The sequence below is a fragment of the Bombina bombina genome, chromosome 1, assembly GCF_027579735.1.
Source record: "Bombina bombina isolate aBomBom1 chromosome 1, aBomBom1.pri, whole genome shotgun sequence".
Lineage (NCBI taxonomy): Eukaryota > Metazoa > Chordata > Amphibia > Anura > Bombinatoridae > Bombina > Bombina bombina.
This window is the reverse complement of record NC_069499.1, coordinates 994,663,739-994,682,345: the sequence shown is the minus strand read 5'-3', so window position 1 is coordinate 994,682,345 and position 18,607 is coordinate 994,663,739. Positions and strand designations below refer to the sequence as shown.

General features: G+C 42.3%; 1 protein-coding gene across 3 annotated transcripts in view; it reads left to right on the top strand.

The window, feature by feature from the left end:
- The window catches only part of CHD6 (chromodomain helicase DNA binding protein 6), a 1,034,665-nt gene that overhangs the window by 464,530 nt on the left and 551,528 nt on the right, over nt 1-18,607 (top strand). The gene's annotated exons all lie outside the window — the stretch shown is intronic.

Genomic DNA, 18,607 nt, shown 5'->3' with positions numbered 1-18,607 from the left:
TTCCTAGGATATTGTCTTTTCTACAAGAAGGTTTAGAAAAGGGTTTATCTGCAAGTTCTTTAAAGGGACAGATCTCAGCTCTGTCCATCCTTTTACACAAACGTCTGTCAGAAGTTCCAGACGTTCAGGCTTTTTGTCAGGCTTTGGCTAGGATTAAGCCTGTGTTTAAGACTGTAGCTCCACCGTGGAGCTTAAATTTAGTTCTTAACGTTTTACAGGGTGTTCCGTTTGAACCCCTTCATTCCATTGATATCAAGCTGTTATCTTGGAAAGTTCTGTTTTTAATGGCTATTTCCTCGGCTCGTAGAGTCTCTGAGTTATCAGCCTTACATTGTGATTCTCCTTATCTGATTTTTCATTCAGATAAGGTAGTTCTGCGTACTAAACCTGGGTTCTTACCTAAGGTAGTCACTAACAAGAATATCAATCAAGAGATTGTTGTTCCATCATTGTGCCCTAACCCTTCTTCAAAGAAGGAACGACTTCTGCACAATCTAGACGTAGTCCGTGCCCTGAAATTTTATTTACAGGCAACTAAAGATTTTCGCCAAACTTCTTCCCTGTTTGTCGTTTATTCTGGACAGAGGAGAGGTCAAAAAGCACCTGCTACCTCTCTATCCTTTTGGCTTTGTAGCATAATACGTTTAGCCTATGAGACTGCTGGACAGCAACCTCCTGAAAGGATTACAGCTCATTCTACTAGAGCTGTGGCTTCCACTTGGGCCTTTAAGAATGAGGCCTCTGTTGAACAGATTTGCAAGGCTGCAACTTGGTCTTCTCTTCATACTTTTTCCAAATTTTACAAATTTGACACTTTTGCTTCTTCGGAGTTTATTTTTGGGAGAAAGGTTCTTCAGGCAGTGGTTTCTTCCGTATAAAGATCCTGCCTGTCCCTCCCGTCATCCGTGTACTTTAGCTTTGGTATTGGTATCCCATAAGTAATGGATGACCCGTGGACTGACTACACTTAACAGGAGAAAACATAATTTATGCTTACCTGATAAATTCCTTTCTCCTGTAGTGTAGTCAGTCCACGGCCCGCCCTGTTTTTTATGGCAGGTCTAAATTTTTAAATTATACTCCAGTCACCACTGCACCCTATAGTTTCTCCTTTCTCGTTTGGTTTTCGGTCGAATGACTGGGTGTGACGTAGAGGGGAGGAGCTATATAGCAGCTCTGCTTGGGTGATCCTCTTGCACTTCCTGTTGGGGAGGAGTTAATATCCCATAAGTAATGGATGACCCGTGGACTGACTACACTACAGGAGAAAGAAATTTATCAGGTAAGCATAAATTATGTTTTCCGATGCCCCTTCACTATGCTCTGATGTGGGGGTTATGGATTTTATGTCTGAGGGAGAATGTTCAGAATCAGGGAACCCAATTCCTCATATTGACTCGGACACTCCGTCATTTAAATTAGAACACCTCCGCCTGTTGCTCAGGGAGGTTTTGGCAACTCTAGACGATTGCGATCCTATCACAATTCCCCCAGAAAAATTGTGCAAGATGGATAAATATTTAGAATTGCCTTCTTACACGGACGTATTTCCAGTTCCTAAGAGGATTGCGGAAATTGTTAAGAGGGAATGGAATAGACCAGGTATACCGTTTCCCCCCCCTCCTAATTTTAAGAAAATGGTTCCAATATCTGATACCATGCGGGACTCCTGGCAACTTGTCCCTAAGGTAGAAGGAGCTATTTCCACGCTAGCAAGGCGTACAACAATTCCCATTGAGGACAGTTGTGCTTTCAAAGACCCCATGGATAAAAAATTAGAGGGTCTTCTAAAGAAATTGTTTGTCCAACAAGGTTTTCTCCTACAGCCGACGGCCTGCATTGTTCCAGTAACTACGGCAGTGGCTTTTTGGTTTGTTGCCCTGGAGGAGTCTCTGGAAGTTGAGACCCCCTTAGAGGAAATTCTGGACAGAATTAAGGCCCTTAGGTTGGCTAACTCTTTTATTACCGACGCTGCTTTTCAGATTGCAAAATTAGCAGCAAAAAATGCAGGTTTTGCCATTTTAGCACGCAGAGCTTTATGGCTAAAGTCTTGGTCTGCTGACGTATTGTCTAAATCTAAATTTTTATCTATTCCCTTTCAGGGTAAGACCCTATTTGGGCCTGAACTGAAGGAATTCATTCCTGACATTACTGGAGGTAAGGGTCATGCCCTGCCTCAGGACAAATCCCTTAAGACGAGGGGTAGACGGTTCCTCTGCTAAGCAGGAAGGGAACTTTACTCCATCCAAGTCGGAGACCTAACCAGGCCTTGAATAAAGGTAAACAAAACAAGAAGCCCGCTGCTGCTACCTAGACAGCATGAAGGGGCAGCCCCCGATCCGGGACCGGATCTAGTAGGGGGCAGACTTTCTTCCTTTGCTCAGGCTTGGGTAAGGGACGTACAGGATCCCTGGGCATTAGAAATTGTGACCCAGGGATACCAGCTGGAATTCAAGGATTGTCTTCCCAGGGGAAGATTTCATCTTTCTCACTTGTCTGTAGACCAGACAAAAAGAGAGGCGTTTTTACGCTGTGTAGAAGACCTCTACACCATGGGTGTAATTTGACCAGTTCCAAAACTGGAACATTGGCAGGGGTGTTATTCAAATCTCTTTGTGGTTCCCAAAAAAGTAGGGAACCTTCAGACCAGTTTTAGATCTCAAGTTTCTAAACAAGTTTCTCAGAGTCCGATCGTTCAAGATGGAGACCATTTGTACGTTATTACCAATGATCCAGGAGGGTCAATACATGACCACTGTGGATCTGAAGGACGCGTACTTTCACATTCCTATTCAGTTCCTGAGGTTTGCCTTCCAGGACAAGCATTATCAGTTTGTGGCTCTTCCCTTCGGGTTGGCCACGGCTCCCAGGATCTTCACAAAGGTTCTAGGGTCACTTCTGTCGGTTCTCAGACCGCAAGGGATATAGCAGTGGCGCCCTATCTGGACGATATCTTGATCCAGGCGTCAACCTATCTTCTGTCCAAATCTCACACGAACATCGTGTTGTCTTTTCTAAGAACTCACGGTTGGAAAGTGAACGGGGAAAAGAGTTCAATAGTCCCTCTAACAAGAGTTCCGTTCCTGGGTACTCTACTAGATTCAGTAAACCTGAAAGTGTTTCTGACGGAGGTCAGAAAATCAAAGATTCTAAATACTTGCCGAGTTCTGCAGTCCCTACACCAGCCAACAGTGGCGCAGTGTATGAAAGCTATCGGCCTAAATGTAGCGGCAATGGACACCGTGCCATTTGCTTGCTTTCATTTCAGACCACTACAACTGTGCATGCTCAGGCAGTGGAATGGGGATTATGCGAATTTGTCTCCTCCAATAAATCTGGACAAGGAGACCAGAGATTCTCTTCAGTGGTGGTTGTCTCAAGGCCATCTGTTCCAGGGGATGTGCTTTCGCATGCCATCTTGGGTTGTGGTAACGACGGATGCCAGCCTGCTGGGCTGGGGTGCTGTCTGGAATTCCCTGAAAAATCAGGGTGTGTGGACTCAGGCGGAGTCTCAACTACGATCAATATTCTTGAACTGAGAGCGATATTCAACACGCTTCAGGCGTGGCCTCAGTTGGCTGCGGCCAGATTCATAAGATTCCAGTCGGACAACATCACGACTGTGGCGTATATAAATCATCTGGGGGAACAAGGAGTTCTCTAGCGATGATAGAGGTATCAAAAATAATCCGATGGGCGGAGTCTCACTCTTACCATCTCTCTGCGATCTACGTCCCAGGAGTAGAGCACTGGGAAGCAGATTTCCTAAGTCGTCAGACTTTTCATCCATGGGAGTGGGAACTCCACCTGGAGATGTTTGCTGCTTTGATTCTTCAATGGGGCACACCAGAATTGGATCTGATGGCATCTCAACAGAATGCCAAACTTCCTCTTTACGGGTCCAGATCAAGAGACCCCAAGGAGGCACTGATAGATGCTCTAGCAGGACCTTGGTCGTTCAACCTGGCTATGTGTTGCCACCTTTTCCTCTCCTGCCACCTGTGATTGCAAGAATCAAACAGGAGAGGGCTTCAGTGATTCTAATAGCTCCTGCGTGGCCACGCAGAACCTGGTATGCGGATCTAGCGGACATGCCGTCCCTACCTCCGTGGTAACTGTCATTGAGGAAGGATCTTTTCATCCGAGGTCCGTTCCTACATCCAAATCTAACTTCTCTGCAACTGACTGTCTAGAGATTGCACGCTTGATTTTATCAAGGCGAGGATTCTCTGAGTCGGTCATTGATACTCTGATTCAGGCTCGCAAGCCTGTCACTAGGAAGATTTACCATCAGATAGGGAGTAAATATCTTTATTGGTGCGAATCCAGAGGTTACTCATGGAGTAAAGTTCGGATTCCTAAGGTTCTGCCCTTTCTCCAAGAAGGATTGGAGAAAGGTCTTTCAGCTAGTTCCTTAAAGGGACAGATTTCTGCTTTGTCCATTTGCTTCATAAGCGTCTGGCAGATGTTCCAGACGTTCAGGCCTTTTGTCAGGCGTTAATCAGAATCAAGCCTGTGTTTAAACCTATTGCTCTGCCATGGAGTTTGAATTAAGTTCTTGAAGTTTTTCAAGGGGTTCCGTTTGAACCTATGCATTCCATAGATATTAAGCTCTATCTTGGAAAGTTCTGTTTTTAGTAGCTATCTCTTCAGCTCGAAGAGTTTCTGAATTATCTGCTTTACAGTGTGACTCACCTTATCTTGTTTTCCATGCTGATATGGTGGTTTTGCGTACCAAACCTGGATTCCTTCCTAAGGTTGTTTCTAATAGGAATATCAATCAGGAAATTGTTGTTCCTTCTCTGTGTCCTAATCCTTCTTCAAAGAAGGAACGTCTGTTGCACAACCTAGTTGTGGTTCGTGCTTTAAAGTTCTACTTATAAGCAACTAAAGGTTTCCTTCAAACATCTTCATTGTTTGTTGTCTATTCTGGAAAGCGTGACGTCAAAAGGCTACGGCAACCTCTCTTTCTTTTCGGCTGAAAAGCATCATCCGTTTGGCTTCTGAGACTGCTGGCCAGCAGCCTCCTGCAAGGATTACTGCTCACTCTATTAGAGCAGTGGCTTCCACATGGGCTTTTTAAAATGAGGCTTCTGTTGAACAGATTTGTAAGGCGACGACTTGGTCTTCGCTTCCTACTTTTTTTCCAAATTTTCCAAATTTGATACTTTTGCTTTTTCAGAGGCTATTTTTGGGAGAAAGGTTCTACAAGCAGTGGTGCCTTCCGTTTAGGTACCTGTCTTATCCCTCCCTTCATCCGTGTCCTAAAGCTTTGGTATTGGTATCCCACAAGTATTGGATGAATCCATGGACTCGATACCTCTTGCAAGAGAAAACAAAATTTATGCTTACCTGATAAATTTCTTTCTCTTGCAATGTATCGAGTCCACGCCCCACCCTGTCTATTTAAGACAGGTAGTATTTTTTTATTAAAAAACGTCAGTCACCTCTGCACCCTATGGTTTCTCCTTTTTCTTACTAACCTTTGGTCGAATGACTGAGTTAGGGGAAGAGCTATATAGACAGCTCTGCTGTGGGTGCTCTCTTTGCCACTTCCTGTTGGGAAGGAGAATATCCCACAAGTATTGGAGGAATCCGTGGACTCGATACATCGCAAGAGAAAGAAATTTATCAGGTAAGCATAAATTTTGTTTTCTCTGCAACTGACTGCTTGGAGATTGAACGCTTGATTCTATCAATGCGGGGTTTCTCTTAGTCAGTCATAAATAACTTGATTCAGGCTCGAAAGCCTGTTACCAGGAAAATTTATCATAAGATATGGCGTAAATATCTTTTTTTGGTGCGAATCCAAAGGCTTCTCCTGGAGTAAAATCAGGATTCCTAGGATTTTGTCTTTTCTCCAAGAGGGATTGGAGAAAGGATTATCAGCTAGTTCCCTAAAGGGACAGATATCTGCTCTGTCTATTTTGTTGCACAAGCGTCTGGCAGATGTTCCAGACGTTCTGGCTTTTGGTCAGGCTTTAGTTAGAATTAAGCCTGTGTTTAAACCTATTGCTCCGCCATGGAGTCTAAATTTAGTTATTTTATCCTGGAAAGTTTTGTTCCTAGTTGCTATCTCTTCAGCTCGAAGAGTTTCTGAACTATCTGCATTACAATGTGACTCTCCTTATCTTGTGTTCCATGCTGATAAGGTGGTTTTGCGTACCAAGCCTGGGTTCCTACCTAAGGTTGTTACTAACAGGAATATCAATCAAGAAATTGTTGTTCCTTCTCTGTGTCCTAATCCTTCTTGTAAGAAGGAACGTATGTTGCACAACTTGGACGTGGTTCGTGCTTTGAAATTTTATTTGCAGGCAACCAAAGATTTTCTTCAAACACCTTCTTTGTTGTCTATTCTGGAAAGCATAGGGGTCAAAAGGCTACGGCGACTTCTCTTTCCTTTTGGCTGAAAAGCATCATCTGTTTGGCTTACGAGACTGCTGGACAAGAGCCGTAGCTTCCACATGGGCTTTTAAAAATGATGCTTCTGTTGAACAGATTTGTAAGGCTGCGACTTGGTCGTCGCTTCATACCTTTTCAAAATTTTATAAATTTGATACTTTTGCTTCTTCGGAGGCTATTTTTGGGAGAAAGGTTTTGCAAGCAGTGGTGCCTTCCGTTTAGGTTCCTGTCTTGTCCCTCCCTTCATCCATGTCCTAAAGCTTTGGTATTGGTATCCCACAAGTTAGGATGAATCCGTAGACTTGGTACATCATGCAAAAGAAAACAAAATTTATGCTTACCTGATAAATTTCTTTCTTTTGCGATGTACCGAGTTTACGGCCCGCCCTGTCTATTCAAGATAGATAGTATTTTTTTATGTAAACTTCAGTCACCTCTGCACCTTATAGTTTCTCCTTTTCTTCCTTGGCCTTCGGTCGAATAACTGGAGGGGGTGGATGAATCCGTGGACTCGATACATCTTACAAGAGAAATAAGCGTTCAATCTCCAAGCAGTCAGCTTCAGAAAAACTAGATTTAGATGAAGGAAGGGCCCTTGATTAGAAGGTCCTTCTTCAATGGAAGTCTCCAAGGTGGCAGTGATGACAAGTCCACCAAAACTACATACCAAATTCTGTGAGGCCAAGCCGGAGCAAAGAAAACACCTATACCTTCTCCTGTTTGATTCGATCAATGACCTGAGGAAGAAGCACAAACGGAGAAAACAAGGTATGCTAGACTAAAAAGGTCTGAGGAACCGCCAGAGCATCTATCAGTTCCGCCTGGGAGTCCCTGGCCCTCGACCCGTATCTCGGGAGCTTGGTATACTATCGAGACGCTATGAGATCTAACTCTGTCTGACCCCATTTGAGAATCAGGCTAGAGGACACTTCTGGATGGAGTACCCACTCCCCCAGATGAAAGGTCTCTGCTCAGAAATTCTGCCTCCTAGATATCCACCCCTGGTATGTGGATCTCCGATAGATAGCAAGAATAGGCCTCTGCCCACTGAATTATCTTGGCTACCTCGGTCATCGCTATATACACAGCTCTGCTGTGGTGCTCTCTTTGCTACTTCCTGTCAGGAAGGACAATATCCCACAAGTTAGGATGAATCCGTGGACTCGGTACATCGCAAAAGAAATAAATTTATCAGGTAAGCATAAATTTTATTTTTCCTGTTCCAGACAAGATGTCTGAAATTATTGCTCAGAAATGGGATAATCAATGGGTTCCTTCCCCTGTTTTTAAGTGCCTAAAGTAGAGGGAGCTATCTCTACTCTGGCTAAAAGAACTACTATTCCTATAGAGTATAGTTGTTTTTTTAAGGATCCAATGGATAAGAAGCTAGAGGCTTACTTAAAGAAGATGTACATCCATCAAGGCATAACAGTGGGAACTTGCGGCAAGTATTGCCACAGTTGCGGGAGCAGCATCTTATTGGTGCTATGCCCTGTCTGATCTGATATCAGAAGAGACTACTGAAGAGGAGATCCAAGGTAGGATCAAGGCTCTTAAACTGCCAGCATGCAGGTAATTAGACTGGGAGCTAAGATGTCTAGCTTCACTGTTCTAGCTCACAGAGCTCTGTGGATAAAATCTTGGTCGGCTGATGTATCTTCAAAGGCCAAGCTTTTGGCTTTACCTTATAAGGGTAAAACTCTCTTTGGTCCTGGTCTGACGGAAATCATTTCAGAGTTTACGGGAGGAAAGGGATCTTTCCTACCTCAGGACAAGAAGAATAGACCTAAGGGTCGACAGACTTATAATTTTCGTTCCTTTTGCAGCTTTGAACCACATAAGTCATCCTCTTCTTCCAAGCCAGACAAATCCAGGTCTACTTGGAAATCCAGCCAGCCTTGGAATAAGGGAAAGCAAAACGAGAAGCCTTCAGCTGACTCTAAATCAGCATGAAGGCTCCGCCCCTGATCCGATTTTGGATCAGATGGGGGCAGGCTTCCTATTTTTGTCAGGCTTGGATAAGCGATGTACCAGATACGTGGGCCGTGGACATAGTATCCCAGGGTTACAAAATAGGATTCGAGTCTTGCCCTCCAAGGGGCAGATTTCTCCTGTCAAGACTATCCTTAAACCAGGTTAAGAGGGAGGCCTTCTTAAATTTCGTAAAGGACCCATCCTTCCTGCGAGTTATTGTACCAGTTCCTCTAGAGAAACAAGATCTAGGATTCTATTCAAATCTATTTGTAGTTCCCAAAAAGGAGGGAACTTTCCTTCCCATCTTAGATCTAAAGTGTCTCAACAAATTCCTCAGGGTTCCGTCCTTTAAGATGGAAACTATTCGTTCCATTCTTCCATTGGTTCGGGAAGTTCAGTTCATGACGACCATTGATCTGAAGGACGCGTATTTCCACGTTCCCATTCACAGGGATCATTACCAGTTTCTAAGGTTTGCCTTTCTGGACAAGCATTTCCAGTTTATTGCCCTTTCGTTTGGTCTTGCCACAGCTCCCAGAATATTCACAAAGGTTCTGGGAGCCCTATTGGAAGTAATCAGATCCAAGGAAATTATTGTGGCGCCTTATCTAGACGACTTCTTGGTTCAGGCATCATCTTTTCAACTAGCAAAATCTCATACAGAGATGTTGTCTTTTCTACGTTCCCACTGGTGGAAAGTGAATCTGGAAAATAGTTCTCTAGTTCCAACTACAAGAGTGTGTTTACTAGGGACAATCAAAGATTCCCTGCACATGAAGATTTTCCTGACTGACGGCAGAAAATCCAAGCTTCTTGCCTTTCTCTCCAGTCTGCTTTTCGTCAAACAGTGGCTCAATGCATGGAGGTGATTGGTCTGATGGTGGCTTCCATGGACATCATTCCTTTTGCTCAGTTCTATCTGCGTACGCTGCAACTTTGTATGCTCAGTCAATGGAACAGAGACCATTCAGATTTATCGCAGAGGATAAATCTGGACCCCCTAACAAGAGACACTCTCTCATGGTGGATTTCACAGAAGAATTTGTCTCGCTGAATTTGCTTCCTGAGACCTTCCTGGGTGATTGTGACTACAGACGCCAGCCTGTCAGGCTTAGGAGCTGTTTGGGGTTCTCTGAAAGCTTAGGGCCTGTGGTCTCGGGAAGAGTCTTCTCTTCCCATAAACATCTTGGAGTTGAAAGCAATCTTCAATGCCTTGACAGCTTGGCCTCAAATATCTTTAGTCCGGTTTATCAGATTCCAGTCGGACATCATCACCTCAGTGGCTTTACATCAAACACCAGGGAGGAACACAGAGTTTCTTGGCCATGAAGGAGGTGACTCGCATTCTGCAGTGGGCGGAAGCTCTCTATTGTCTCCTATTTGCCATCCGCATTCTTGGAGTGGTCAATTGGGAGGCAGATTTTCTGAGCAGACAGACTTTTCATCCTGGGGAGTGGGCTCTCCATCTGGAAGTTTTCTTCAGGATAACCCTCAGGTGGGGTGTTCCCCATGCCAAGCTTCCAAAGTACGGTTCAAGGTCAAGAGATCCTCATGCTCTAGCGGGTCCTTGGGATTTCTGCTAGCATACCTGTTTCTGCCGTTTGCTCTCCTTCAATGAGTCATTGCTTGTATCAAGTAGTAGGAGAGAACATCTGTGATTCTAATAGCTCCTGTCTGGCCTCGCAGGATCCGGTTTGCGGATCTGGTGAAGATGTCATCTCTTCCACCATGGAGGTTACCTCTGAGGAAGGACCTTCTAATTCAAGGTCTATTGCTCCATCCAAATCTAGATTCTCTGAAGCTGACTGCTTGGAGATTGGATGCCTAGTCCTGTCTAGACGTGGTTTTTCGGAAGCGGTCATTGTTGACTATGCTTCAGGCTTGTAAACCTGTTACTCTTAGGATTTACCATAAGATATGGCGTAAATACTTTATTTGGTGTGAAGCTAAAGGTTTTTTTTGGTGTGAAGCTAAAGGTTTTTCCTGGATTCAGGTGTGGATTCCCCAAATTTTATCTTTTTTTTTTTAGGATGGCCTGGAGAAAGGTTTGTCAGTCAGTACTTTGAAAGGTCAGATTTCTGCACTGTCTTTCCTTTTGCACAAACGTCTGGCAGATTTACCAGATGTCCAAGCATTTGTTCAGACCCGGTCAGAATCAGACCTGTGTTTAGACCGGTTTCTCCTCCTTGGAGCCTTAACCTAGTGCTAAAAGTTTTGCAACAGGCTCTTTTTGAGCCAATGTATGTTGTTGATATAGTTATTTTGGAAGGTTTTGTTTCTCCTTGATATTTCTTCAAGTCGCAGAGTTTCTGAGCTTTCAGCTCTGCAGTGTGATGTTCCGTAACTTATTTTTCATGCAGATAAAGCTGTCCTTCATACTAAATTGGGTTTTCTCCCTAAGGTGGTGTTGGATCAAAACATTAATCAGGAAATTGTTGTTGTTGTTGGATGTTGTGCTTGCTCTAAATTTTTACCTATAAGCTACTAAAGATTTTCTGCAATCTTCTGCCCTGTTTGTTGTTTTCTCTGGAAAGCGTAAGGGTCAGAAGGCCACTTCTACTACTCTTTCCCTCTGGTTAAGAAGTATGATTCGTTTTGCTTATGAGACTGCTGGACAGCAGCTGTCTCCTCTTCTTGGGCTTTCAAATGAAGCTTCTATGGAACAGATTTGCAAGGTGGCAACATGGTCCTCTTTGCATACTTTTTCCAAATTCTACAATTTTGTTACTTTTGTCTCGGCTGAGGCCTCTTTTGGGAGAAAGGTTCCTCAAGTGGTGGTGCCTTCTGTTTAGGTCCTCCTGCCTTGTTCTCCCTCCCTGTTCATTCCGTGTCCTCTAGCTTGGGTATTGGTTCCCACTAGTAATTGGAATGATCTCGTGGACTCTCCATGCCAAAGGAATGAAAGCAAAGTGTATGATTACCTAATACATTAATTTCTTTCCGGGCATGGAGAGTCCATGACCCCACCCTCTTTTTTTAAAATTATATTTAGGCAGTTTTTTTGAGTAAACCTCAGGCAAATTACATCCTTGTGTTTCTTCTTTTTACATTTTCCTTCAGCCGAATGACTGGGGATAATGTTTAAGGGAAGTTACACTTAACAGCTTTGCTAGGGTGCTCTTTGCTGCCTCCTGCTGTCCAGGAGTTGAATATCCCACTATTAATTGGAATGGCGTTGTGGTCTCTCCATGCCCAGAAAGAAAGAAATTTATTAGGTAAGCATATATTATTTTTTAAGACCACTCCTAAACAGCCTTCCTCTTTTTCCGTGCCAGGTTCAGTTTCTGAAATTATTTCTAAAGAATGGCAGAAGCCATGTATTACTTTTGTTCGATCTACCAAGTTTAAATCTGTTTCCTCTCCATTCTGTTAATACAGAGATATGGGAAACTGTTTCTATGGTAGACTCGGCTATTTTTGCCAGGTGTGTACCACTATTCATTTGGAGGATAGTTTCTTCTTTTAATGGCCTTTTTTAGATAGAAAACTTGAAGCTTTTCATAGGCAATCCTTTTATGTTTAGACCTGCAGTCAGTGTATCCTGTGTTGCTACTGCCACTAGTTTGGTATGATAACCTCTTAGAACTTGTTTCTGGGAAATCACTCTGCATGAGATTCAGGATCGTATTAATCTCCTGTGAACCGCAAATTCCTTTATTTTTGATGCATCAGTGGAAATGATTCACATTAATGCTAAGAATGGTGCATTAACTGTTTTTGCTAGACTAGCCTTGTGGCGTAAGTCTTAGTCTGCTGATAGGGTTTCTAAGCGCAGACTGCTTTCTCTCCCTTTCTAGGGTAAATCTGTGTTTGGGCATGAGCTGGATGTTATTATTGCCACTGTCACTGGGGTAAGGGAGTTTTTATGCTCCAGGATAAGAAATCTAAGTGTAAGCTTAGATATGCTCAACGTTGTTGTACCTTTTGGCAATTTAAGTTTCAGAAAGATCCCCCCTCTGCCCAGAATTCTTGCTTTTCCAAATCCTCTTGGAAGTCTAACTCTTCTTGGTCGAAAAACAATCAGTCCAACAAATCTCCCAAGTCTGCATAAAGGTGGTGCCCCCATACCAGATTAGTCTCTGGTGGGGGACTGAGTCTTTTTTTGAGAGGCTTCGGGGAGAGATCTGTTCAGGATCCCTTGGTATTGCAATTAATTTTCCAGCGGTATCGAATATTGTACAAATTTCTACTTTTCATGATTGAGACAATTCACACATTCTTTAGTGCAGGAAGGTCTTTTTATGTCTACAATAGACTTAAAAGATGCTTGTTAGCATATCCATATACACGGGATCATGTCAGATTCCTGAGATTTGCTTTTTCAAGTATTATCAGTTCATGGCCTTCCCTTTTGGTCTGGCTATAGCCCCCAGAGTTTAATTTCTGTAGTGCCTTACTTGGATGAAATTCTGGTTCATGCTCCTTTTCTTCTTGCTGTTTCTCATACTCAGATGGTTCAGTTTCTTCAGTCACAGTTGGAGAAAATCTTCCAAAAAGCTCATTAAAGTGGATGTAAATTTTACACTTATTCCCAATAAATATCGCTTCTTATTAACTATCTTATTTATACCGCATTGTTATTATATTAAAATATGCCCAATATAACATTATATTTTATTTTTCAACTTAGCTCCGTTTTCAGTTGGAGCTCCTCCCATCCATTACTTCCTGTCTTTCCTTCACATAACGTCTAGAGCGGTCCCACCCGCTCTATGACGTATTACCAAAGCGCGTTCACGATCTCCCGTTTTGTGCGCATGCGTTTCAAATCAACTTTCGATTTTGCGCATGCGTTTACTTTCTACATCCAAAATTGCGCATGCGTTGTTAAACATTGGTGTACTCGCGATCCTGACTGGAAATTTGATAGCGCATGCGTACAGAGTGCTAATCTCAGCTTTTTATGCGCATGCTAACAACGTGTGCGCGCAGCGCTCCAAAATACCACAGTTTGTTTACGCATGCGCATACAAAGGACGCATGCGCATAATGTTATAGTGACGTTTTGAAAAGGGGGCTGGACGCCACGGGGTAAGACCGATCATTAGTTTATTGATGTGTCAATCAATGTAATAAACGCGGACCAAAATGCCGGGCGGAGGGAGAGAGCAAGACGATTTGGACAAACTAAGTATATACATCAATAAAATATAGACTTTTAAAAAAAACGATGACTTAAACTTATGCTAATTTTGACAGATACAGCAGTTCGGATTGTCTACTATCAGTGACTTTACATCCACTTTAACTCCTCAGAACCTTGTGTTTTTTCTGGGGTTCATAGTCAATTTTGTTACAATATTTTTTAATCTGACAGATCAGCACAGATTAAAGCAGGAACAGGCCTGTGTCCTTCTACAGTTTAATCATCTCCCTTCTGTTGCTCAGTGCATGGAGGTTGTGGATCTCATGGTGGCTGCCTAAGATAGAGTTCTATTTGCCAGATTTCATCTTTGTGCACTACAATTGCAGATGCTGCATCAATGGAATGGGAACCACGAGGATCTGTCTGAGGATTTTTCTAGATCATAAGACAAGACTTTGACTTGGTGGCAGACTCACCAGTCCTTGGTTCAATGAGACTTCTTTCCTCAACCAGTATGGATATTAATCTCAACAGATGGTAGCCTCTTAGGTTGGGGCGCAGTCTGGGGGTCTTCAGGAGGTGAGTTACCAATATTATTCTGTAACTCTGCATTCTTCAGGGCTCTCCAGAGATGGCCTGACCCCAGGTACAAATCTTTTCGGATATTACATTCAGACAATGTAACGGCAGTGGCTTGTGTCAATCATCAGGGAGGAACAAACCATCATCAGTGGGCAGAGCGCTATCATTACAGGATTTCTGCAATCAACATTCCAGTTGTGAACAAATGGGAGGCATTCTTTCTCAGTTGCCAGTCTCTTCACCCAGGGAAATGGTCTCTAAATCAGGAAATTTTCAACCAAATTGTGAGATGTTTGGGTCTGTCAGAGAGAGATCTCATGGCTTCTCACTTAAATCTCAAACTGCCTCTGTATTGTGCCAGGTCTCAACACCCTTGGGTGAGTCTGATAGATGACATAGTGGTCTCTTGGTGGTTCAATCTGATTTACATATTTTACTTTGTGTTGCTATCTAGAGTTCTAGCCAGAATAAAGCAGGAACAAGTTTCAGCAACCCTGATTGCTCTGGCGTGGCCTCACAGGATTTTGTTTGCGGATCTGGTACAGATGTACAATTACAGATGTCTTTCTTCCTCTAAGAAAGGCCCCTTTTATCAAGATCTCAAAATTTAGGAATTTGATGGTATGGCAATTGAACACTTAATTCTGTCTCAGAGAGGTTTTTCTGACAAGTTTAATTATACTCTAATTCAGGCTAGGAAACCTGTTGCCAGACATATTTATCATAAAGTCTGAAAAAACTTTTTCTGTGGTATTCTCAAAGGTCAATGTTTAAGTTCCTGCAGGAAGACTTAGATAACAGTTTATCGGCCAGTTCACTGAAGGGTCAGATCGTCTTCTTTCTTTTTTTCAAAAGAAAATAGCTAAAATTCATTTTGTTGAAGCTCACATCAGAATTAAACCAGTTATTCCTCCAGTTTCTTCTTCTTGGTATCTTATTCTGGTTTTGAGGGTTCTTCAAACTCCTTTTGTGCTGATGCATAGTATTAAGACCTTTTAGATTTTATCATGGTAGGTTATTTTTTTTTTCTAGCTATTTCTTCTGTTAGAAAGGTCTCTGAGCTCTCAGCTTTATCGTGCAAACATCCTTTTCTGATTTTTCATCAGGATACCACTGTTTTTCGCACTAGTTATTATTTATTTCCTAAGGTGGTATCTAAAGATACGGTCAATCAGGAAATTGTGGTTCTTTTTGTTAAACTCCAAAATTTTATATGAATTGTCTTCTTCACAACTCGGATTTTGTTAGATTTCAGACCTCCCTCCTCTCTTTGTTAATATTTCTGGGTCTTACAAAGGTCAGAAAGCTACGGCTGTTACTTAAGCATCTTGGCTTAAAGGCTTAATGCCAAAGGCTTATTTGGTTGCGAGGAAAACTCCAACTGAGCGCATTACTGTTCATTCCACTAGAGCAGCTGCTACTTCTTGGGACTTTCATAATGAGGCTTCTATTGATCAGATTTGTAAGGCCACTACTTGTGTTTTTTTACTTTGATGTGTATGCTTCTTCTAAGGCAGGAAAGTTCTGCAGGCCATGGTGCCTGAATTGTAACGTCCTGTCTTCAAGGTGGTCTCATGGATTCCACAGCTTGGATTTTGATTCCCACACGTGATGACTCGTGGACTCTCACCATCTGATGAAAGACAAAAATGTATGCTTAGCTGATAAATTGGGTATGTGCATTCATGCACTTCATGCTGTAACAAATCACGAAGAAGGCAGCCGCAAGCTACATTCAGTTCATAACAAAGCCAGATTTATTCTTGTGGAAGTACAACACACTGAGATTTTTAATTTGCACAGATCCCAGTGTGTTGCACTTTCACAAGTAAAAATCTGGCTCCTAATTAGTTATGGCACAAATGCACTTACCTATGATAACATCAATTATTTGCTGGTCAGAGTCAACGAGCCCCACTCTTTCTTTTTGTTCAGGTGGTGGCTGTACTTGTTTTGCACTTTTTTTGCCCAGCTTTCTTTCCTGCTGTTCTCTGTTTTCATCTTCTACTTGGCTATATGTATGACTGAGGGAGTTAGCTGTGGTGTGTTGTGTCTTTGCCCTTCTCCTAGTGGTCAGGAGGGGAATATTTCCACATAGGATGACTTGTGGACTCTCACCATTATGAAAGAAATACATTTATCAGGTAAGCATAAATGTTTTTTTTTCCCCATCTTAATGGGAGGAGAGTCCACTGCTTCATTCATTACTTGTGTGAATTAAGAACCTGGCCACCAGGAGGAAGCAAAGACAACCCAGCCAAAGACTTAAATACCTCCCCCACTTCCCTCATCCCCCATTCATTCTTTGCCTTTCATCACAGGAGGTTGGCAGAGAAGTGTTGGAAGATTCGGAGTAGTCTCTTATGGAGGGTATTACTCTTAGCAATGGGACTGGAGTTTTAAGTAGTCCTGTCAACCTCTCAGTGAGATCATTGAAAGTTAGTCCGGAGATGCAGGGAGAGTCTTTCTGCAAAACCATCCCGATTTACAGCTCCATAAGCAATCAGCGTTGACGAGTTTCACTGCCTGCTTTCTGCTCTCAAGTGTCCATGTCAGGAGCGATGCTACTAACCTGTCACACTTGAAAGTCCGTGTCCCTGTTCCACAACATGGATTCTGGTAAGATCGTTTCATTTATACTTATATGATAACATAAAAAAGACAGGGTCACAGTGTGTCTCCTTTTATCTGTATTGAATCAAGGGTTAATACCCCCGGAAGGGAGGTTATTGAACGGGGGGGGGGGGAATTTGTGCACAATATGGTCTACTGTTTATTGTGTTTGATGCTGCGACATGTGTGAGATGAGGCTCTGTCAAATGTGCGAACAGTTAGGTTTTTGAGAGATATGGCGCAGCCTTTTTTGGCATGTTTTCTCTTTAGCGCAGGGGCGGTTCTGCATGGCACTCTATGTGACCGGGTGTGGCCTCTTCAACTTACTTTTTCTTGACCGGTGGTTGCAGTATTCAGGGAAGCGCAGGGGGCAGAGGGCCTCTTCCACTTCACTGTCTTTTTGGTTGATGAGCATTATTTGTCTGGCCTATGAGACAGTGGGACATAAGCCTCCTTAGAGGATTACGGCTCATTCAGCTAGGGCTCTTCTTGGGCCTTTAAGAACGATGCTTCTATGGAGCAGATTTGTAAAGCGGCGACTTGGTCCTCTTTACATACTTTTACAAAATTTTACAAATTTGATGTTTTTGCTTTGGCGGAAGCAGCTTTTGGGAGAAAGGTTCTGCAGGCTGTGGTGCCCTCAGTTTAGGGTCCGCCTCCTTTTACCCTCCCATTTTTTTCATTCAGTGTCCTTTTAGAGCTTGGGTATTTGTTCCCACAAGTAATGAATGAAGCAGTGGACTCTCCTCCCATTAAAGGGACACTGAACCCAATTTATTTATTTCGTTATTCAGATAGAGCATGCAATTTTAAGCAACTTTCTAATTTACTCCTATTATCAATTTTTCTTTGTTCTCTTGATATCTTTATTTCAAAAATAAGGCATCTAAGCTTTTTTTTTAATTTAGAACTCTGGACAGCACTTTTTCATTGGTGGATGAATTTATCCACCAATCAGCAAGGACAACCCAGGTTGTTCATCAAAAATGGGCCGGCATCTAAACTTACATTCTTGCATTTCAACTAAAGATTCCAAGAGAATGAAGAAAATTTGATAATAGGAGTGAATTAGAAAGTTGCTTAAAATTTCATGCTCTATCTGAATCCGGAAAGAAATTGGGTTCAGTGTCCCTTTAAAGTGAAGGTAAACTTTGGTGAATGAAAGTCTGTTTTTTAAAAATACTATTAAAAACAGGGGCACTTTCAATCATCAAAGTTTACAAAGCAGCCGTTTTGTTAAAAAAATTACCTTTTTTTCTTTTCACTGCTACAGCTTCACTTTGATGAATGAAAGTGCCCCTGTTTTTAATAGTATTTTTAAAAAACGGGCTTTCATTCACCAAAGTTTACCTTCACTTTAAAATAGAAAACATAAATTATGCTTACCTGATAAGTTTATTTCCATCTTTGGGAGGAGAGTCCACTGCTCCCGACGGTTTCTCCGGCGGACCTAAATTTAAGATTATCTTCTGGCACCATTTATACCCTGATATTTCTCCTACTGTTCCTTGTTCCCTTGGCAGAATGACTCCTCCCACAGATGGAAATGAAATTATCAGTTAAGCATAATTTATGTTTTTTGCTTTAGAAAATGCTTACAAAAAAACTCATGAAATTCCTCCAACTGTATTTATGTCTTGAGATTTTTATTAAAGGACCATTAAACTTGACATTTCAACCAAACATAAAATGTTTCATTATTGTAAGTAAAAAATAATTACAATATACATTCATTATTTATTTTGCAGCTTTTTACTGTAAAATACATCTAAAAATTGTGCTTTTTCACTTTCTCCCAGGGAGGCTTGGGTTAATACTTTGAGGCAATTTATGTGTGTGTTTGTTTACTATTCCCTCCCTCCCTAAGCTTCTGTGGTGTCACATGCTTTTAGAAGGTGCATTATCAGTTTTGCATCAACAATCATGATAGGAAAATTATTCCTTGCAATA